Source organism: Gracilinanus agilis, chromosome 4 (assembly GCF_016433145.1).
Source record: "Gracilinanus agilis isolate LMUSP501 chromosome 4, AgileGrace, whole genome shotgun sequence".
NCBI lineage: Eukaryota > Metazoa > Chordata > Mammalia > Didelphimorphia > Didelphidae > Gracilinanus > Gracilinanus agilis.
Genome location: NC_058133.1, coordinates 340,880,719 through 340,904,648, shown reverse-complemented (window position 1 = coordinate 340,904,648; position 23,930 = coordinate 340,880,719).

Here is a 23,930-nt window from a genome sequence, read left to right as displayed (position 1 = left end):
AACAAAGGTATTTTTAGTTATTAAAAATGTTCTAAATCACTATTGATTAGAAAGGAGTAAATTAAAACAATTCTTATGTACTACCTCACACCTATCAGAAGAGAAAAAAGCTGGTGGAACTAGGTCCTTCTCTGTCTCTGATCTATTTCAGATGAAGGATAAGTAGTGATATTGCTGGGTCAAAAGATATGTTTTGAAAGTTTGACAGTCCTTTGGACATAGTATCAAATTGTTCTCCAGAATGGTTGGATGAGTTCACTACTCCACTGATAATACATCAGTGTACTAGTTTTTTTTTTTTTCTCATTCCCCCCCCACCCCAGAATGAAGTTTCCTCTCAAGAGAGAAGTTAGAGTAGACAGTTGAATAGAAAGAGAACAATGCTAGTGAGTCACGGATGGACTTAGTGTGTTCACTCAATTCCCACAATTCACCACTTGTTGTCCTAATACCCTCAATGTCTCACAATGCAATGATCCAAGACAATTCCAAAATTGAAAAATGCTATCCACCTCCAGAGATAATATTGATATAGTTTGATTTCAAATCAAAGTATAATTTTCTCACTTTTATTTCTTTTTTTGGCAATATAGTTAATATGAAAATATTTTTGCTTGATTTTACATATATAATTGATAACTTATCATTTGCCTTCTCAGTGAGCAAAGGAGGAGGTATGAGAGGGGAAAGAATTTGAAATTCAAAATTTAAAAAGAAAAAGATGTTAAAAATAAATTATTAAACTTAAGGAAAAAAGAGAAACAATTTTTTATTCAAGACTTTGGTCAAACTTTTGTCAGAAGTCTAAGCAAATCTGTTAGATTTGGGCACCTTCTTCATATTATAAAATACATGCTAAAAAATCTTTAGGGAGTTTTAAACTTCCTGTTTTTTTGGGGGGGAGTAAAACCCTTACCTTCCATCTTGGAGTCAATACTGTAAGGCAGAAGAGTGGTAAGGGTAGGCAATGGGGGTCAAGTGACTTGCCCAAGGTCACACAGCTGGAAAGTGTCTGAGGCCAGATTTGAACCTAGGACCTCCCGTCTCTAGGCCTGGCTCTCAATCCACTGAGCTACCCAGCTGTCCCCTAACCTTCCTTTTTGCCTGGAATTCTTTCCTCCATTAAGAGGCTGATGAATTCTGATAAATATTTTCATATGAAGATAATTACAGAATCTCCTAATTTATGCAGAATACAATATGGTCTTAGATAACATAAGAGGTTAAGGACTTAATTTAAGAAATGGACATCAACAGGCTTCACTGACATCAGAACTAACTTGAAACCCATAAAAAACCTATGGACTCCAATCAAAGTTAAGCTTAGGAAAATGGAATGTTTATCAAAGGTCTAATATTATATACCATATAATAAGGAGGTTTTGTGATAAAAAATTAAAGAACCCAGCTGGGTAGCTCAGTGGAGTGAGAGTCAGGCCTAGAGACAGGAGGTCCTGGGTTCAAATCTGGCCTCAGCCACTTCCCAGCTGTGTGACCCTGGGCAAGTCACTTGATCCCCATTGCCCACCCTTACCACTCTTCCACCTATGAGACAATACACCGAAGTACAAGGGTTAAAAAAAAATTAAAGAATAAATATCATAATCTTTTGAATATAATGTCAAAAGCATGAAACAAATTATTCCAGTAAGACATTCTGTATATTAAAGTTTTTCATATGTAAAAATTATAACATTTATTGTTAATAAATATAATAATTACCTTGTATTCCAAAAACACATTATAGTATATATGTACTTATATATTACAGGTACCTATGTACACATATATGTTATATACACATGTTTACTTTCTATTGTAGAATCAATATTGTGTATTGATTCCAAGGCAGAAAAGCAGGAAGGGCTAGGCAATGGGTTTGAAGTGGCTTGCCCAGAGTCACACAGCTAGGAAATGTCTAAGTTCAGATTTGAAACCAGGATCTCCCATCTCTAGGCTTGATTCTCAACCCACTGAGCCATCTAGCTGCCCCCTATATATTCTTTATATATCTTTCTAGATAATATTCCTTTGTAAAAGCTAATGACTTAAGCCTTTGAGTGAAACTCAAATGCTGGGGCCCCCTAAAACTGAATGAATACAGTCATTGAGGAATTAAGCCAGTGGTAGAGATGAGATGCCCCCCAACCACTTTAAGTGAGCCAGAGAGCCCCAGGAAGGGGTGAAGTGTAATATAGTTGGCCTTCAGCCAGAGTAATTATTCTTTCCTGTGAGAATGTAAATTCTTTAACGTACAAAACCTTTTTATTTTTGCTGAATTTTCAGAAATCTTTCTGGAACATAGTAGGCTCTTAATAAAAGTTTACTGATTGATTGATTTATTGTGAAATCTGTGAAGGCAGAGATCGATTCTTCTAAACCCCTCAGCACCTAACAAGTAGTTTCCACATAGCTCTTGATAAATGACTAATTTAATTGAACATATATGTGTTTATATGCTACCTATATAATTGAATACTTATATAAATATTGATCATACAATCATCAAAAGGCTTTTATTAAGAAAGCTAATAATCTACTATGTCTATTCAGGGACTGGGTTTCTTCTTGAATTAGTTTTCAAGTAAAATGGGTGAATGCTTGTTCAAAATCAACTGGCCCTTGGGGAGAGAGGGAGTGAAGTGGCATTCTTCTGTCATTCAACTAGGGGAAGCCTTTGAGATGCTGGACATGACCTTGTTTTCATTACAGAGAAAAAGTGGATGGGCCTTGCCTCCAAGTGCTCTAAGTTGGGGGCTGTTTTTGTACATAGTCACCCTGTATTTGGGTCCTAATTACATGACATGCTGAGGGCTGTCAATAAAGCAGCAATTCTAGCTCTGAGACTGGGTAATTGCAGTTCCATGTTTCTGCAGCCTGGGAGCTGTTTACGGGGAGTCCGAGGGCCTGCTTTATAGCATCCCTTCAACCCTCTAGGCTCACTCTGCTAATAATCCCTCCTCACCAACTAAATCAATGTCCCTGAGTGCAACCACTGCATAAATGTGTGAGGATTTATTTTGTTTTATTGTTATCACTCACCATTTGGTATATTTTTAAATCGTGCATTTTCTTTTGGCATCCATTCCTAGATTATTTTTCTAGTTTCTTTCTGGGAGAATAAAAAAAAATAGGCAAATTTTTTTCTACTTCATAAAGATTAGACTTTGCTTCTTTTCCTCGACCAAAAATCAATAATAAAAGGCCTCCCAAATCTGCCAAAACAGTCAGCAGCTAGCAAGTAATAACTTTATTTCTGTATAGCTCAGGGGGGTTGCAAAGGGAGTGCGAAAAGTTCATTATTATCCACCAGAAAAAAGGAGCACATGCTAAGAAGAAAGCTGAATCTTCCCTATTGGGACTTCTCTTGGACTACATGATTTGCATGAAGGGCGCCACATCAAACACACTGGGTGCCCTTTTTCAAATATTAATGTGAAGCTTGTTTTAAGTTCTCTCTTGACTTTGTGCCACCTTGTATCAAAGGAACTTAAAAGTAGGGCTTGGGAGGGAGGGGAAAGGACTTTTTCCTACTGTTTTAACACTTAGCAGAATTCTTCCTTCATTTGATCAGTTTGCCTCAAACACTTATTATTTTGACAAATATGCACGCTTTTTCCTAGATTGCCTATTTTTATGATGATCAATCTTTTTTTTTTCCACTGAATTCTTCTGCAACATATTTAACAATTCCAGATCATAAAGCTTTAAGGGATTGGTAAATGACATATGTAAGTGACAAACAAAAGCAACAAGAACTACCCAAATGTTTTGAGGAAGGTAAAGGAGGCGGCTGCTTTAAATGAAAATCTTCAGCAATTTAACTAGAGGCTTTGAATCTTCATTCCAGCATGATTAAAACAAATCAGATTTCGGGAGACGTATGGAGATGAGACTGTCTGGGTGCAGATGTGCATAAAAACAGGCCATGAGTCATTGAATGGGATTGTTATATCAAGCCAGTGTCAGTAAATCAGTATTTGTTTCTGTTTGTCTGCACGGGTCAAAGAACAACTTGATCTTACTCTTTGTTGCTAAATAATTTATAGCAGCACTATAATGGTTTATATTTTGACATGTTTTAGAGACATTCATTTCAAGAAGAATTACATTTAGAAACATTTACAATTTGATGTCATTATACATTTTTTTAATGTAGTGGAGTAAAATGAGTATCAGCTTCCTGGGTATATGGGAAAAAACCAAATATACATATGAATTAAGGTAGACCAGATGTGATTTTATTGATAGGAAACTCCCAGATGAGCTAACTCTGTCAAAGCTGACTACCTTCACTGTAACTTTTGGTCTTAAGGGATTTGGCCAGAGTCACATAGACAAATTTTGTCAGATAGTTCTTGAATCCAGGACTGTATGGCTTCGAGGTCAGCTCAGTATTCACTTCACAATGTTGATTGTCTTGTATGTAGTCATACATTTATGCATATATGTGTATGTGTTTATATTTCTATAAATTACAGTCAATTTTTAGATGATCTACAAAAGGTAATTTTGAGTCATTTTACTTAAATATGATCAATCACAAATGATCCATTTTGACATAGAGAAGCAGTCCATTATTTCCTAATGCATACTAGTTACACCCTAATTTATTCTGCTTTGCTTTCTTCTGTTCTACTAGGATACGTGGCATCTAGAAAACTGCCTACTTTTTGTTGATATCTATGCTGTAAATATGCTTCCCTACTTAATGTCATACTGTTAAAAGATGCACTCTAAATAAAGCTGGATTCATTCTACTTTGAAAAATAATACAGATAATCATAGGTCCTCACATATCTGAATGTGCTTTGAAGGGAAACTGATGTTGGCCAAAAAGGACTAAAGAGTTTGCTTCATTCAGTAATGTTGAAGGCATAATATTTGATAGAGAATATTTTATTTGCAAATAAAGTGCTTTATTAGTTGTAATGTCCGTGCCATTCCAAAGTGGTTTCAGATCTACTTTCCCTATAGCACTTTCTTCAGCACTGCTAATCTAGAGCAATAATGCTAAATTATTCGTATAACATTTCTATATTCCTTCCCAGAGGATTCTACTTAGTCAAACACCTGGGGCGTACTAGATAGCCCATGAATTCTTTGTAATCTTTTTGTCCTATGCTCCAGGGAGTTCATAAGCAGGACTGAAAGGGGAAAGAAATATCTATACCTCAGCATTTCCCAAATTGTGATGAATATTACACACAATGTAAATAGAATAGTGTCCAGGCAAAAAATGATATCTTTCTTATAAAAATTGATTACAAAGTCATGAATCAAAACTACTTCTGTGTGGAATTGTGGCAAGAAGCTTGATTTTCTCTCTTTTGCTCCAAAATTTCCCTGAATCTCCTTGATCTTAGTAGCTCACACCTATAAGTCTCCTTCTTAACCACTCCCCTTCACCTCTCACCAGGATTTATGGAATTTATCAATCTAATTTAAAAACTAAACTCTTTCTTTTTGTGGTTGTTATTTGGGACAATATTGTTTTTGGAGTGTAGCATTAAGAAAAAGAGTTCTCACAAAGTTATCCCTTTCCCCACAAATATCTAAATCCTTATGAATGGGAGTCCATCTCACAATTCCATAATGGAGAAGAAAAGATATGGTCTAGAATTAAGAGATAACATTTTTTAAAAAATCAAAATTTTATTTCTGTGTGTTTTTTTTTTAATTTTAAGAAAAGTTTTGAAGGGAAAATTTAACCAAAGTACTTCCATGTTGCTCCATGATTGTTATATTTACTATTAATACCATTGTATATGAACTTTACTACTTAAACCTGAAACACATGGATTTTATTTTTTAGGAATGTGAATGCTTCTTGGACATTTTGTTAGTTTTAATGTTATGTCTATATTGTATTTTCTCTGCTGATTTTTTTCCATATCAATTTTAAGGGATGCTTAAGATACATTTTCTAAAACGGCATTTTCTTTTATTTTGGTTTGCCGTATAAAAAAGACCACAGAGATCCCTGGCTAATTTTGGACACTATTTTCTATGCTTATTATACAAAAAAGGTCATTTATACCCTTGTTTAATCTTTCATCCCTGTAAGAATGCAAATGCCATTAATATTAATCAAAGTTGAAATGAAGATAGGAATACCTTCCTTGCAGTAGGATCTTCTGAAAGATATTATTTCAAAACCCTCCTTGTGGGACAAAGCCCTCAGTGTTCAGGATCTGACAGTGAGAAAGTTTTAATTTTTTAAAATATCTTGTTTTGGTTATAGTTGCCTTTTGACAGACAGGTAAAGTAGGTTTTCTTGTTTTCTTTTAAAGTTTCTAGTGTTCTCATTTTTAGGTAGGCTTTTGAAGTACCCTTTTCAAAACCTTTGAAATCATTTCTAGCCTCTTAAAATTTCTTTGTTTAGATGATAGTAAAACCCAGCTTATCCTTTGCCATATTTTTCCATTTAAATAACCTTGAGTTATATATGTCAGTCTGTTTTGTTTTTATTATTATTTACACTAATTCCCTCTGATTAAATATATAAGAAATATCTAGGCAATTTTTTTAAAGAATGTAAAAGTCTCGATGCTTCTCCATGTAGATTTTGTTTTTTTTTTTCATTTTAGTAGATGATTAATAAATATTGATTGATTGATTGATTGATTGATTTTCCCATCTGTGTGGCAGGTTGGGTTCATCAGTCTCCCAGGAGTTGTGAACATGTGTGCTATCCTAGAATATTTCATTTGCTATTCAAACATATTAGAATCCCTTGGGGAGTTAGAGAGATCCTTTAATATGTTCTCCTGGAAATATTCTTGGCATCTCTCAAACTTATGTAGTCTTTGGCATTTTCAGTTAAGAACTGACTGAGCTTACTTGCCAGAGAATCATACAGTTGCCACTTTTTTTCTATGAAATATCCAATACCATGGGAAATATGACCCTTCGATATGAATGCTTATCTGAAGCCAAAGCACATGGGTAGGGAAGCCCTTCCTTGCCTTTTTGAGAGTGAGCCTTCGCCAGCTAAGATTTCTAGTTAAGAGGATCCCCAAAATGAAGCACTGGCTAACTATCAGAGATTCCATTTTCCATTTACTCCTCTATCCCTTTTTGTAACTTTTTGTGTGTTATGTGGGGACTTTACAACTGTTTACAAATAAAGCGATAGTGCTCATTTTAAAACTGTTTCCAGGTTACTGGATGATACATTTAGACTCAAATTCAATTGATATTTGTGAGTCGCTTTTTCTATCATGGTAAGATTAGGTTGATGTGGATGGAGAAATCCAGCCACTGCATTTGATCTCCCAAGATATATCAAGTGGAGATTGCATCTAGCACTACTCCAGTAACTTTGGAACAAGTAAAGCCTGAGTTCAAATGTGTCCTCGGATTCTTAGTTGTACGATTCTGGGCTGGTCACTTATGGATCTGGGTGAGGAGGGGTATGGAAGGTCCATAGCTAGCCAACCAGGCCCAAAAGAGCCAGAATTAAGAAAGATTCTGATAGAGAATATTAGAGTATATACACCAGAATTTCACATAGGAATTCCATTAGCTAACATTCTGTACAGAATCATAGACTGGGCTAATTGGCCATTAGACTCTTAACCCCACCCTCCCCCCCATCCACCCCCACCCTTTGTGCTAAGAATAAGCCAAAGAAGACTATTCAATAGGGTCAAGAGAGTTCCTGGCCCTTTGGTAAAGCAGTAATCTTGTCCCTGGTGGTTGGTCCCTTCCCCTGCTGAAATAATTCTCCTCTCAGTTCAGTCTTTACTCTGGAAGCATTGATTATATTTCATTTCCAATTCGTGGAATGCATTCCCCTTTGCACTCTGATTTGTAGAAGTCTTTACTTCTTTCAAGATTTAGCTCAAAGCCTACTTTCTAAATGACATTTCCTGAATCATTGCTTTCTCCATCCGTGTACTCCTTTCCTAACTGTCTTATAATTTATTCTGTACCTCCCTACGTAAGCACAGGCGATCTTGTTCGACAGAATATAAACTTCATCGGAACAGAGACTTTTTCATTTTTGTCTCTGTTCCCCCAAACACTTAACATAGTGCCTAGTGCATGATTGCAATTTAATAAGAAGAGACAGATTGGGCAGATTGATAAACCTTCCATCTGAGGAGTCTAGACGAGAGCTGCATTACCTTCACAACCAGTAATGTGATGTTTCTCTCTCCAAGGATATAGTTATAGCTCACTTTAAGGGGATGGAAGATGGGGTAGACCAGATTATACAGCATTCTGCTTTATTTACATTTACATTCATCACCTCCATTACCTCAATAATCACAGGCAAAATGTTAAAAATATTACACACAAGAATATGTATTTATACATGTACATATATAAACCCACATACATGCAAAATACACCTATATACCCACTCATACATAATCCATACTTACATGTCCTCTCTTAGGGGACCCAGGGTATGTATATGTCTACATGTATTTTGTTTAAGGAAAAAAAAACAAACCTTGCCAATTCAATTGATGTATCATAGATCTGTACATCTCCAAATGGAGATATCTTTTAGGTTCTTGGTTAGATTTCCTCTTCTGCTCTTGCTCAAAAGCTTAGCCTTGCAAACTTTTTTCTTTTTCTTTGTTCTCATAAATATTCCAGGTCTTTCAAAATATGCTCATAGCTTTGTCAGTTATAACACTCCTTATTCATCATTCTCTTGGGTATTGATTCACTAGGCTATGTGGAATATTGCAGGTTACTAAGTTTCTCTTGTATAAAAGCAGTTTAGTTGTTGCCTGAAAGTTCATTACAATTTCTGTGGAGAAAGAAGAGTCATTCCTCCTCTTCCCCTTTCATAGACTGTGTTCAAGAATTAGAAAAAAATTGGAGCCAAAAAAGACCTATAGAAACCATCTATTCTACCACTTTCCACCCTAATTTTCCTGATGAAAAAGTTGAAGGCCACAGGATTTGCATTATTCTTTTTTTTTCTTTTTCTTTATTCTAAACCCTTAATTTCTGTGTATTGACTCATAGGTGGAAGAGTGGTAAGGGTAGGCAATGGGGGTCAAGTGACTTGCCCAGTGTCACACAGCTGGGAAGTGTCTGAGGCCAGATTTGAACCCAGGACTTCCCGTCTCTAGGTTTGGCTCTCAATCCACTGAGCTACCCAGCTGCCCCCGGATTTGCATTATTCTAAGTCACCCAGTTAAAAGAGTAAAGCCCAGGTGTACTTATTCCTAATTCAATGTATCTTCTACTTGACCACATTGCCTCTAGCAAGTTACTGGAAACCACAATATATAATAAGCATTTATAATATTTTGGAATTTTTTTCTCTTATATTTTTTGAAAATTCTGGATAAATATTTGACCCAGTGATATTACTTTTAGGGAAACCTTTCCTATTTGTATTTCTTATTATTTTGCTTCTAGAAACAGGATTCCCTACCCTCAACCTACACATACTTATAACAAACCATTGTGTTTTGCATTAGCAGGTTTTGAAGCCAAGACAAATTAATTACAATGCCCTCACTGGCCTAAAGTCTGAAAGAAGTAAAACTGAGGAAGTAATAACTTTAATAACCATTAAAAAAATTGACCGATGGCACAAGTACTGTATTTCCTCAACATTACTTATGCTTTCTGCCATCACAACTCAAATGTAGAAAGTGCCGGGACAATTCTGCAGGCATATATAACCTTTGTAGGATGACATATTTTATAAATCCACTTATAAAGCTTTTCTAGAATAAAGGAGAAATGCTAATGGAATTACAGGCTGTACAAAAAAAGCTTAATATTCCTTCATTCTCAGGAGCCTAAGAAGAAGCTCAGTTGAATGTGCACACATGTCATTTCTTTAAAATGAGGAGGAATGTACTTCTAAAAAGATGAAGAGTAATTACAATACAGCACAATCTTAAAAAAAGAGGTAGATGTTTCACCCAGCAACTGAAAAGACATAAAATTTTAAACATTTTGAATGAGTCAATGGAATTACTATGGCCCTTCAATTGGCAGATAGCTAATCCCCCTGATCCTATAACTCCTGACATGAAGGGAAGTTAGGAAATAGATGGGGTTCTGACTGGTTTTTCCTCTAGTCAGTCCATTAAGCTAGAAGGTAGGCAGGCTACTTGGTACCAAGAGAACTTTAGGTGTTGATCTAGCATCACACACACACACACACACACACACACACACACACACACACACACAGGTTTACTTTACCAAGCTCCATTTATCTGACAATGTAGGGCAGGAATCAATACTCATCTGAAGCTAATACAGTGATTAAATGTCCCTCCTTTATATTTTCTTTTATATTGGTCTGCTTGTTATCTTGATTTAGTGCCAGCTTGAAACTAAGATAAACAGAGCAATGGGATCACTGTAGTGGCACATTACAGCCCATCCATCTTCAAACCACATGTTTTCCCCAGTTTAATCAGGCTTTAACACCCAATCACCAACCTTTTTATAGATTCCATTGAATCTCAACACGTGAACCATTGCACTGTGACCTAATGGGCTATATATGCCTTTTTCAGAAGAAGTTTAATTTGCAATAGTACAAGTTTCATGTAGTAAAATAATGAATGATTCTTGTTGGGTATGAACAATAGTAGTGGTAGAAATAGAGAATTAATTAATTTCAACCAACTTTAAAAATATCTATCTTTTAATTCAGTGGATCAAAGTTATTTTGCATTTTTCTTCTTTCATAGCCTAATAGTTCAAGAATAAAGATGTATGTGTGTAAACATTATTTCTAGAGAATGAATCTAGTAGAAAATGACATCAATACAGCCTAAGCTATGATTGGAAAAGTAAAATTTCCATTTACAGACTACATAAACTTGGATGACATCCACTATTTGAATTGTTTTGGGTTAGAAACACATTTATGCTTCAGAAATTATAAATTCCTAGTCAAAGGAAAAAGAAGGTTTTATTTAATGGAAAGAATAAATATTCTTCTTGGATCCTGAATTGTTCTGTTTGTTTTTTTTTTCTTTTTAAACCCTTACCTTCCATCTTAGAATCAATAATGTCTATTGGTTCTAAGGCAGAAGAACAGAAAAGACTAGGCAATGGGGGTTAAGTGACTTGGCTAAGGTTACACAGCTACCAAGTGTCTGAGACCAGATTTGATCCCAGGACCTCCCATCTCTAGGTTGACTTGCTGTTCTTAAAAACTCTATCTGTCCCATAAGGGTCCCAGTAGATGTTTGCCTGAAAAGTTGTGCATTAAGACAAAGGTTTCCACATAGCATGCTGTTTAATCTTTGCTTTTATAGCTTTTTTTTTTTGGTAATACTTGCCTACTTAAAAGATTTTGGTTCTAAAATATAGTAAAATTATAGTTAAGAAAAGAACAAATATCTTAATTTTTTGTAAGGCATTTTAAGAAGAATTAATATGTTACCAGGAAATGCTAATAACTAAAAAATAAGTTACACAAATATTCATAAAAGTAGGCATTGTGCACAACTATTTGTTTTTCTGTGTAGCCCCCAAAAATTATGGTCAATGACAGACCAAAATGGATAGTTAGATAGTGTAAAAATATAACCAATGAATTGATCATGAATATAAACTGATTAGATACTCTGCTTGCTGTGCTTACAAAGTATCTTCAGTTTATGTAAGTGAAGTGAAGCTTACAAGTGAACTTCGCTTCAGGGCCAAGTGCAAGGACTTTAAGGAGATTATTGTTATTCACAAATAAACTATTTATTGAGAATATAAGGATATAAAAGATATAAAATGATTTCTAACTCTAAGAAATTCTAATTCCACCCCAAAAAAACCTCCCTGGTTCCACAAGGAACTGCTTCTCCTGTTTCCACAATCTACACCAATCCTTCCTGATCTGACTACCTGAATTTTCCCTATTCTACAATAAACTAACACTATTATCCTTATAAGAAGTATATAATTCTTATTTTTGTCTCCAAGTTATAAAAGTAACAAAGGCCAGCTGGCTGAGCCTCAGCAAGAACCAAATTAGGACTCTGAGCCTTTGCAGACTCAGAGTCTAAACCAAAGACCAGGTCTTTCTGTGGTCTTCTTAGAGAAAAAAATAATTAATGAAACAGCAATAGATATTCACTAGTGTTTCTCATGTTGGAAAAGGAAATCATCTAACTCCTTCAGATTTTACCTCAGAGAGTGAGGAGAGAGAGAAAAGAAGATGTCGCCTACTCCCAGCACTCTGAGAAAACAACTGCCATTCTCAGAGACTAACTGCCACAGAAAAACCATTACAACTCCCTCACACACTGTCAGCATTTGAAACTGACACTGTCTCAGATCTGTTTCAAACTCCAATTCTTTCTCAAGCCAGTTTCTCCACTTTTTATCTCTAAACTAAAGTAACAAGACTTAATTTCTAATATCGCCCTTATAATAGAGATACAATTTACTGTTTACTGTGTTCCAGATACTGTGCTAAGCATGTAGGGATACAAATACAAGCAAGTGAGATTATAGCCATCCTCAAGGAACTTATATTTTAATTGGAGAAAATGTATAGAAGAGAGGTGAAAGGCTCTGGGATATAAATAGCAGCATGGAGAGGAGATGCCTTGATAGTAGAATGAAAATGGTCCTAGGTAAGATAAGATAAAAGATCATCAAATCCATAGGATCCAAGGACAGAAAGCATGATTATGGATATGAGATGATTTCTAGAACACAATTACCATAATGTGGAGATGCAATGAATGACAATACAGTGGATTAAAAGGTAATTTTCTACCAATTCTTTCTTCTCCATTTGTAAAGTTCAAAATGCCACAACATAATAAGACATTTTGTTTATTTGCTTGTTTAAACCATATTTCCCTGAACTTTGTATAAACACTGATTCTCTGTGGAAAATGAATTTTGGGGGGAGGGAGATAGAACATGTCATTTTACATAGTAAAAATGCAATTGAAATGAAAAGAGTATTTGAAGAAATGCATGGATATATTGAATGAAATGGATGATGATGATAGCTAGGGCATTTTGTAACTCTGAGGTTAAAGTTATCAGATATTAAATTCCTTTCTTACATACTACTTTTTTCTAAAAGAAAGTATTTTTCGGTGACAGCTGGGTGGTTCAGTGGATTCAGAGCTGGACCTTGAGATGGGAGGTCCTAGGTTCAAATCTGACCTCGGACATTTCTTTTTTTTTTTAATTTTAAACCCTTAACTTCTGTGTATTGACTTATAGGTGGAAGATTGGTAAGGGTAGGCAATGGGGGTCAAGTGACTTGCCCAGGGTCACACAGCTGGGAAGTGTCTGAGGCCGGATTTGAACCTAGGACCTCCTGTCTCTAGGCCTGGCTCCCAATCCACTGAGCTACCCAGCTGCCCCCTCGGACATTTCTTAGCTGTGACCCTGGACAAGTCACTTAACCCCCATTGCCTATCCCTTACCACTCTTCTGTCTTAGAACCAATACACAGTATTGATTCTAAGATGCAAGGTAAGGGTTTAAAAAAAATAAAAAATAAAAGAAAGTATTTTTAATGATACTATTCTATATTTAATATTTATACTCTATTTAATTTTGTTTAAATTGTATCATTTCATTAGTTTTACCATTAATTTTAGAACATATTTTACATAATTTATAATTACGTGAATATCCTGTGACATATTTATTCCTGTGGATAATTCATGACCATACTTACATATATTATATAGCATTAATACTATATATAAAATGTTTAATGCATGTATATGTACATATACATATAAGCATGCACATGAATACATCTATATGTCACAAAGAGGCACACTAATAACATAAGGTAATCAGGAAGAAAGCCTCTTATAGGAATAAGTAGTTGAGCTGAGCCTTGAAAGGAACTAGAGATTCTGAAAGATAAGGATGAGGAAGAAAAGTATTCTAAATGAGACAGGTTGAAAAGGAAGTAAGTTCTAGGTATTACATCACAGAGTGCCTAGACCTGTATTCATTCATACTTAGATATTTTCCTGTCTTCTGAAAGCATCAGGGCTTTCAATTAGGTAATTAATTAATTAATTATGGATACAGTATATAATTTGATCACCATATAACACTTCACTTATTCACAAATAACCTATCCATTTTAATCCCCTTCCTTCCTAAAAAACAGTTCTATTACTGAGTAAGACAGCCACAAGAATATCCAGGCTCTGCTTAATATGGCAGTATTTCCTGAAATATACAGAGAAAAGGAAAAAACTATCATTTCTGCTCCAAAATCTCAATTTCTCTGCATTTGGACATTTCCCTTTTCCTTCAAACCCCCCTCATTCAATAATTTACATTCATCTTAATCATGGACTTTATTAAAGCCCTATACAGTAAATAAAAATGGTGCTACAGTAAAAGAATATAGAAATATAAAAAGCTTTCAGATTTGAAAACACAGGTTTTGGTTCTGTAGAATCAAATTTCTTTTTCTCAATATTTTTTTCTAACATGGTAGAAAGGGGAAAAGAACAACGAAAATATATGGTTATTTTGAGAACTTGTTGACATATCACCAGCAACCTCTTTGAGGAAAAAAGGGGAAGGAGAGGTTGGACAATATTGGAGTTGGCTACATTTCATCTCTCTCTTTGGCTATGATTTATTCCCACAAGATTCTGAATCCTATCTGGTATGCGTAATTTCTATTACACTTCTTTTCATCTGCTCTAGTCTATGATATCCAGATCTCCCCATTAGTCCTGCAGTTCTTGGAGATAAGGTTCAGATTTTGCTTTATTTCATCCCTTCATCTGTGGTATTAGTGGAACGTCAGATTTTCTCCAACACATGCAAGAAAAACCCACATTAAAATCAACATGAATATCTCTCTCTTTCGTTTTCTCTATCTTCATCTGTCTGTCTGTCTCTTTCCCTCTCCTCCAATTCCATGAAACTCTCAAAGAGAACTGTAATAAGGATGAAAGAAAATGAAAATCCAAAGATGATGGAAAATGTAAACCTGCACAAATTTCCTATCTTCCCCAAGGCTTCAGCCACTTCTAGGAGATATTTGAAAAGCTTTGTTACAAAAGCTATGGAAAATGCTTGTTGTAAGGTATAGAGGGAAATAGGAGGTCATATGTGTGTGATAATAACATTAGTGAGTAGACTAGGGACAAAAATAAAAATTAAAGAGGAAGAAAAGTTATGAGAGAGAGAGAGAGAGAGAGAGAGAGAGAGAGAGAGAGAGAGAGAGAGAGAGAGAAAGTGGCAGGGGAAGGGGGGAAAGAGGGAAAAGAGGAGATGAGAGGGAATGGGATTAATTGGGGAGGGGGGCAGGTGAAGAGGGGACTAGTAGGGAAAAGAAAGGAGAGGAAAGGAGAAAGTGAAAAGGTTTTTTTGTTGTTGTTTTGTTTTTAAACATTGTTAGAAATCGCCCTGGCTTAGATGCTGAAGGTACGGGTTTGGATTTGCCAAACATCCCTGAAATTCTGACTTGGAACAGGGAATTCAACAATGGGAAGAGGAACCATCCAATAAACATGTTTAGGGGGCATGTATTAAAAACAGCCCAAATGGCCTAGAGGGTGTGCCTAACCCACACCTCTGTAAGTCTCCTCATTGCCTAATAAAGAGTATAAAGCTGATAGATACTACTGAAATTTTGTAAAGACATGGCACACAGGTACTGTGAGGCTTAATAAATTAAAATCCACCAAGACGATCCCTAAGTAGTATGAGAAGTACAAAATAGAAATACAGTATCATGTGACCCTGAAGTCTTTGGCCAGGCTGGGCATAGTCAGAGGCACAATTGGCATGCTGGTAAACTGAGCCACCCTATGCCTAGTTGTCAGCTAGATGGCATAGCAGATAGGATTCTGGCCTGGGAGATAAGAATAATAATAACTGGCATTTATATTGTGCTATAATGTTTGTAAAGCATTTTAGAAATATTTTCTTATTTTCTCCTCATAATATCACTGGGATTAAGGTGCTATTATTATCATCCCCATTTTATAGCTGAGTAAATTGAGACATATTGAGGTTAAATGACTTGCCCTGAATAACCCAACTAATATGTTTTTGAGTTCATAGTTAAACTTGAGACTCCAGGAACTGCAATGTATCCTTTTGGACACTGAAATCATGCCTAGGACATTAACTAACTCTGGCAAGTTATTTAGACATTTTCAGACTTATGTTCCTCATCTGTAAAGTGGGAATACTATATATATATATATATATATATATATATATATATATATATATATATATATATATATCAAAGAGTTGAGTAAAATTATATGTACTTACATATATATAATGCTTTTTAATGTGCTATATAAATTCTAGTTATTATAGAACTATTCTAATGGTGTTCTTTCAGAGATATCACTCACCTGATCCTTCCAGGGATAAAGGACTGGTAATTTCCTTTTTCTGTACAATATTTAATGTAGAACTGTTCCATGTGCTGTTACTTGCTGCCACTCCCTCGAATTGTTTTTTGTTTCCTTCCTCGTTGGCTTCTTTGTTTTGGCATAGTTGAAAATTTCCCTCTTATTCAAGGCATAATGGACCCTGGAAGTGATTGCTTGCAATGATGATTTAATATGAAGAAAAACTGCCTTCCACTACATCAGTGGTTCCCAAACTTTTTTGACCTACTGCCCCCTTTCCAGAAAAAAATATTACTTAGCCCCTGGAAATTAATTTTTTTTAAATTTTAATAGCAATTAATAGGAAAGATAAATGTACCTGTGGCCATCACTGCCCACCTGGATCGCTGCAGCACCCACCAGGGGGTGGTGGCGCCCACTTTGGGAATCACTATACTACATCATACCCATACAAATATTAAACTAAAAATAACCTGTAAAGCTTATCTCATATAAGAAACTCTAAGACTTCTCAATATGATGCCAAACATTTTGATTTAAAGTGAAAGATTTAATCATTTGGATATTTGTAAGTGGATAACACCTTGGCATCAAAATGACTAAACAGTCACATGTTTGAACAAATTTTCACTTTCTAATCTGGAGTTTTGGCAAAACTATAGACTCACAGTCCCAGGACGGATGTCCTGACAATCAAAGAAATTTATCCATAATTGAAATGAATTCATCCAGCATTCATTAAGTAGTGACTATGTTCCAGGTATTGTGAAAGGCAAATTTAGTAGCCTCTAATAAATATTCCTTAAAATTCAGCATTTTCATGCATGTCTCATATATTCCAAGGAACTGTGTAATACTGTGGAAGCAAAATGTCATTCAAACTCATGTGTTTTTTTTTCTTTTTCTTTTTCTTTTCTTTTCTTTTCTTTCCTCCCTTGAGCAGAATAAACATTCTGGCATTCTGCTCATATACACTTGAAGCTGATTCCAGAATACCAACTCCTCTTACACTCTTCTCACCAAGCTGAAATAATATTTTGGCACTTTTCTGGTGAGAAGAAACAGAAACAAAGGAGATAGCAGCCATAAAATCAATGTGTGTTTTTGAAAGCAGATTTCAGAATATGTAATGAAATGACTGCTGCCTGCAGAATAAGTGGATAGGACAAGGATACTATGCCACCCACCCTCAAAGATTAGTTTCCAAACAGACAGAGAAGTGATGCAATAGATTGAATTTTATATATATATATATATATATATATATATATCATATAGAAGGAGATAATCTCTTGGAAAGTTACCCAGATTTCTGCTTTCAGAAATCTTTTCATCCAAGAAATATGGAATATGTTGAGTCATTGAACAAATTATAAATGTGCTTTATTGCTTTATTAACATCTTCATGATGTCATGAGCAGCTGGGGGAATCAACTGATATGTTGGATGGATCCTCTCCATAGGAGACTATAGGTTGTGATAGGATGGCCTTGGATGAATTGTGATTTTTCCATGCAGGAAGCAGTATCTCCATTAGTGGATTTACTGGAATCTTTGACTCTTGAGCATTTTTATCCAAAGGAATTTTGATGAGATTATATAAAGAATACATACATGAACATCTAGATTTTTGGTCAATTAGATGATTCCTTCTTTAGTTTTTATTTTCATAAGAACCACTTTCTAAACAAACTCTGCATGGCCTCCTTTCAGGCACTCCTTTTGTTGCATTTTCTTTGGAGCATATTCACATCCTAAATGCCCCTTGGTAATTCCCAAAGCTAATTTATCTATAGAAATAGCCAGGGATAAAAAAATAGAAATGATAGAGGAACATAGTTCATGGGCTTATTAGCATGCAAATGATTCAGTAGAATGCTCATTATTTAATAGTAATAGAGTCAGACTTCCTTAAGTAAATAATTTCTTGGCTAACCATTCAAAAAAACAATATACATTACTGCAAAGGGGGCTTTCTCCTATCATTTAGAGAGATATTTTTATAACATTTGGATGAAAAAAGGATTTCCTAGTCTTTACCAAGAATAAAGAATGCGTTTATTTTGAAAGAAGAGAACAGAACCCATAGTCCCTTAGTGAGGAGGAGATGACAATTAGTGTTATAGTATGCAGATACAATACCAGGGGTTGATTCTTTGGTCACACAATCACAGCATTTAAGAATTGGAATAAATCTCAGTGACCATCTGGACCAGGGGTTGGCAATGTATGGCTCTCGAGCCATATCTGGCTCTTTTGAGGGCCAGATATGGCTCTTTCTGCAGGAGCCATAAAGTCAATTTTTTTCAGGCGCCGTTACAGGAGATGCACTGTGAGCACTGTACGGCTCTCACGAAATTACATTTTAAAAAATGTGGCATTTATGGCTCTCATGGCCAAAAAGATTGCCGATCCCTGATCTAGACTAAACCATTCTCAAAAGGATTCTTCACTATGATGTGACATAAACTTTACTATAACTAAAGTGTTCAGCGTTATGTGTTAACAATTTTCCTTTGCTTTCCTTGTTGATCTTCACCCCCTCCATTTTCTTTTCTACTCTTTTCCTTCCCCTCCCATTCCCTTCTATTTTTAACTCTCCTTTTCTTCCCTTCCATCCTTTTATCTTTCATTTTTCTTGCTCCTCTTCCCTCTCCTCTTCTTCTCTTTTTTTCTTGCCTCTGATGTCCAACAGCTTCTACTCATTACTCATGGTTCTGTTTTTTGGAGCCATATAGAATAAAATAGTTCCTCATATACAGTTCTTCAATTACTTGAATACAATTATCATGATCTTCTCAAATTTTATCTTCTATAAACAAGAACGTTCAGCTGATCTTTATATGTCATCATCCCTAGTCCCTTAACTATTCTTTGTATCTTTGGATAATACTGTCAATATCCTTTTTTTAAATTAAATTTAATTTACTTTTAAACCCTTAATTTCTGTGTATTTGGCTCCTAGGTGGAAGAGTGGTAAGGGTGGGCCAATGGGGGTCAAGTGACTTGCCCAGGGTCACACAGCTGGGAAGTGTCTGAGGTCAGATTTGAACCTAGGACCTCCTGTCTCTAGGCCTGACTCTCAATCCACTGAGCTACCCATCTGCCCCTTCAATATCCTTTTTAAACTATGGTACTTGGAAGGAAACACAATGTTCCAAGTGATGCCTAATAACAGGAGGGTATAATGGGGCTATTACCTAACTATTCCTTAAAACTATGTAAAAAGACTCATATTTTAGGCCAAGATCTCATTATCTGTTTTGGCTAAGTAAATAAATTAATACACTTTATTTTAAAAAATATAAACAACATTTTTAGTTCAGAGGCAGTACAAAAACAAGTCGTTGGCCCTATATGGATGGTAGGCCCTAGTTTGCAAACCTCTCCTCCAATGCATTGGGCAGCTCCTCAGTAGAATATTTATGGAAGAATATGAGTATTATACAGGATGAGATGTCATGGGGGAAAAAAGGATTGGAATACACATGAGAAAATAAGAACTCTCGTATACATGTTGTTTTAAGTTTAGCAAAGGGGTTGGTATCCTTGCAACCACCCTGTGAGGTATACAATGCATTATTATATTCAGTTTACCCATAAGGAAACTGAGCCTCTGAGAGGTTAAGCGACTTGAACGAAGAAATATATGAAAAAAAAAGTGCCTATTATGTGCCAAGCACTGTGTTGTTTAATGGAAATACAAACAAAAAGATGAGAAGGTCCTTCTGCTTAAGGAGATGACATTCCAATGGGACCACAAATATAGGGAAATTGTGACTAAGGAAATAAATCTTGGTCTGGTGAATCACAGGAAGAGTGAATATAGCCACAGTGCATTATATTACTATGTATGCCATTTCAATAGTGAAATGATTAAAATAAGAAAAACTCTTTATATTATTAATTTTATTAAAGTAAGAAAAACCAGAATTTCCTCCTGCCTTAATCAACTGACTCCCCACTACTCTCAATCTTCTCCAATTCAAAGTTTCCTCCTAAGAATGGGATTGGTCCTTATATAGACCAACCCATGCCTGGACATGGTCACCCTTTAGCACAAGATTGATCCATTCAAGACCCATCTGATGCCAGGAAGTAAGGGGGAGGGACCCCTGGGCCACACTGGAGAATGTAGTTCCCCCAGCCACAACACTTCAAAAGCCACAATAGCACTGGTTACTGCTCTCAGAGCAAGAGGTGAAAGTGCTGTGAGGATCGGATTTACTCTTCCCTTGCCTATTTTTAGCTAATCAAATCAAGAACTTAAAAGTACCCTTACTTAGTATTACCTTGCCAGTCACTAAGTATGAGAGCTCACAAGTCACTTGCCAGAGTGGGTGACAACTCCAGAGGCCACTGATTACCTCTGGGCAATGCTAGGGAAATTGAAAGACTGCGATTGGTTCCCGTAAGGTGGGGAAGAGACAGGAAGTGACTTGGAAAAAGGATTATAAAAAGTCATGAAATGGACTTCTCCTTTGGACTTCTGCTTAGAGACTTCTCCCTGGGGCTTTTCCTTTGGACTTCTTTGGAAGACAACTTCTCCTTTGGACTGCTACTTTGGAGGTCTTCACCTTTTGGACTTCTCTTTGGATCTTCTTCTCCTTGGGAGTTAGTCTTTGGAGACTGCATCAGTGAGCTGAGTAAGTAGTTGGTCTACCTTCCCTGGCTTCTGGAGAGATTGATTCTGGAAAAAAACCTCCTTTCCTGGAGGAGGCTATGTTGGTGGAACCCTTGCTGAAGACACCACCAAGTCCTCTGGCTGAAAATTATCAAACCCTGCTGGGGCTGAGCCAGACACCAGAGCAACACTTAGGGTGGTAGGCTAGACATTTCTCTACCTTCCTCTTATGTTTCTCCACTTTCTTTCTTTCCACTTCTTTGTAAATAAAGCTACTAAAAGTTATTTTGATTTAAGCTATAATATTTTTAAATTGGGGGCCACAATATTACTTTAGAACTTTCATATTAGCATAAAAACCTAAATTTTATATTCTTACAGTGGGAGAGGGAGATACATGGCAAAAGGTGGCAAAGAGGATGACAAGATGTTTGGTTTGACATCTATTTCTTGGTGACTTTTTGCTGATTAGGATACAAAAGGGATAACTAGATAAAAAAAATTAAGTGATTTCTCATTAACTTGTACATCAGAACTACTAGACAGGCCTCTCAGCAGAACAGATCAATTCTTACAATGAGCTAGATATTAAGAGTATTAGCCAGGTCCAATGTCTGACCAGGTAAACAGAAACAGGAGAGCAACAAATTAGACAGTAATAAGCCTAGGTAGGGCTCAGTTTTCTCCACCCCTTTTTCCCAACTCCCAACTCTTCTTGGGATGGTAAGCAATCTAATATAGACTTTACATTTTTCCATAATAATACTTTTATGGAAAGAAAGTCAAATAGAAAAATAAAATTAAGAAAGTGAAAAAATTTGCTTTAGTTAGAATTCAGACTCAGTTCATTTCCTCTAGAAGAAGATGGTATTTTTTTTTTTTTTGTCATGAGTCTTTTGGGACAGTTTTGGATCATTGTACTGCTGAGAATAGCTGTTATTCACAGTTTTTCACTGTACAATATTCCTGTCACTGTGTACAACAAAATCCTGGTTCTACTTATTTCACTCTGCTTCACCATGTGTGTTTTTCCAGGTTTTTATGTGCTCTTCCTGCTTGTCATTTCTTACAGCACAATAGTATTCCATTGCAATGATATACTCTAGTATACTCAGTTATTTCCCAATTGATGGGTATCCTCTTATTTTCTTCTCTGGATTTTTGTGCCTGTTTTACCATTTGGCCTTTTTACTTTTTTTCTTTTAAACCCTTACCTTCTGTCTTGGAGTTAATACTGCATATTGACTCCAAGGCAGAAGAGTGATAAGAGCTAAGCAATGGGGGTTAAGTGACTTGCCCAGGATCATATAGCTAAGAAGTGTCTGAAGCCAGATTTGAACCTAGGACCTCCCATCTCTAGGTCTGGCTTTCAATCCACTGAGCTACCCAGCTGTCCCCCTTTTTAGCTTTTTAAGATATTAATTTCTTCAAATTTTTTGTCTTTCCATTATCAAGTTGAATTATTTTTTCATGATTTTCCTGTATCACTCTGATTTCTTTTCCTGATTTTTCTTCTGTCTCTCATTTGAATTTAAAATCTTTTTTGAGTTCCTCCATTAATTCTTTTTTTTTTTTGACTTGAGAGCAATTAATATTTTTCTTGAAGTATTGATTTCATTGTCTTCTTCAAAGTATGAGTCTTCCCTGCCACCAAAAAAACTTTCTGTATTGAGTACTTTTTCTATTGATTTCTCTTTTTCCTGCCTTTTTCATTTATTTTTCCATTTAGAAAACTTTTAAGTTTTTTAAAGTTTTAAAGCAGTGATTCCCAAAGTGGGCACCACTGCCCCCTGGTGGGTGCTACAGAGATCCAGGGAGGTGGTGGTGGCCACACTTTTTTTGTATTACATTCTATTCTGAGTTCAATAAATAGTTTCATAAATTCCAGGGGGTGCTAAGTAATATTTTTTCTGGAAAGGGGGTGGTAGGTCAAAAAAGTTTGGGAACCACTATTTTAAAGTTAAAGCTGGTGTCTGTAACTGTAGTGAAGGGAGTACTCTTCCAAGCTACAAGTTCTTTGTGCAACTACTTTCAGAGCTGGCTTTGGGAATTTATCTGCTTTACGTTCTTCCAAGGTGATATGATGTAGGGAGATTTGTGTTTAATATTTTCTGGGTCTGTGCTCTGGTCTGTGAGTAACCACAAGCACTCTTTTCCTCCTTAGTACTGTGACCAAAGTCCCCTGCTTCCTTGTGGCTACAAGTACTGGTTTATGCTAGAGATCCTCCTCACCCTGCAACTGTGCCCCCAAGCTATGACGTGGTTTCACTTTGTAATGGCAATGCAAGAATTTTGTACCCAGAGCCAGCAAAGGAACTCCTGTAATCTCCTGAGTAGTTGTCTGATGCCCCCCTTACCATCTGTAACCTTGGCTGCTGCTTCAGCTGTGCCAAGGCCTGTTGACTCAGAGGTGCCTACCCTGATGCCCTATGCTCCACCTCCATCCTGGTACACTAGATCCCTCCTACACACCTCCTAAGTTGTTTTGGGCTGAAAAATTATTTTATATTGCTTTTTGTGGGTTATGCTGCTCCAGAATTCATTTTGAAGTGGTCTATCATTGTTTTTTAGAGGGTAATTCGGTTCAAATCAGAGGGGTCCCTGTATCTTCTTCCACTTATTGGCTCCATACCCTCCCTCTCCTGTCACTAGCTTTCTTTGAAAGAAGAAAAAAAAGTGGGGGGACAAAATGGAGTGTTTTCGCCAAGCTGTCCAGCAATAGGGTCCCTCTCTCTGCTCTGTCCTACTGTTAGACATAGTTTTCTTTCCTCTCGAAGCCCTTTGTTCTCTATCTGGTGTGGTAAAGGCCATAGGTCTGAAGTTTTGCTCCATCTAAGCTGCTATCTTCTGAACGTTTTTTCTGTTTTTCTGGCTTTCTCCTCCAGTCACCTCCCAGGTGCCTGTGTTCAACTCCCTAAGTCCAGCACCAGCAAGGCCCTCTCTCTCCAGGCCGGTTTGCCCAACCACCCAGAGTTTCAGGGGCC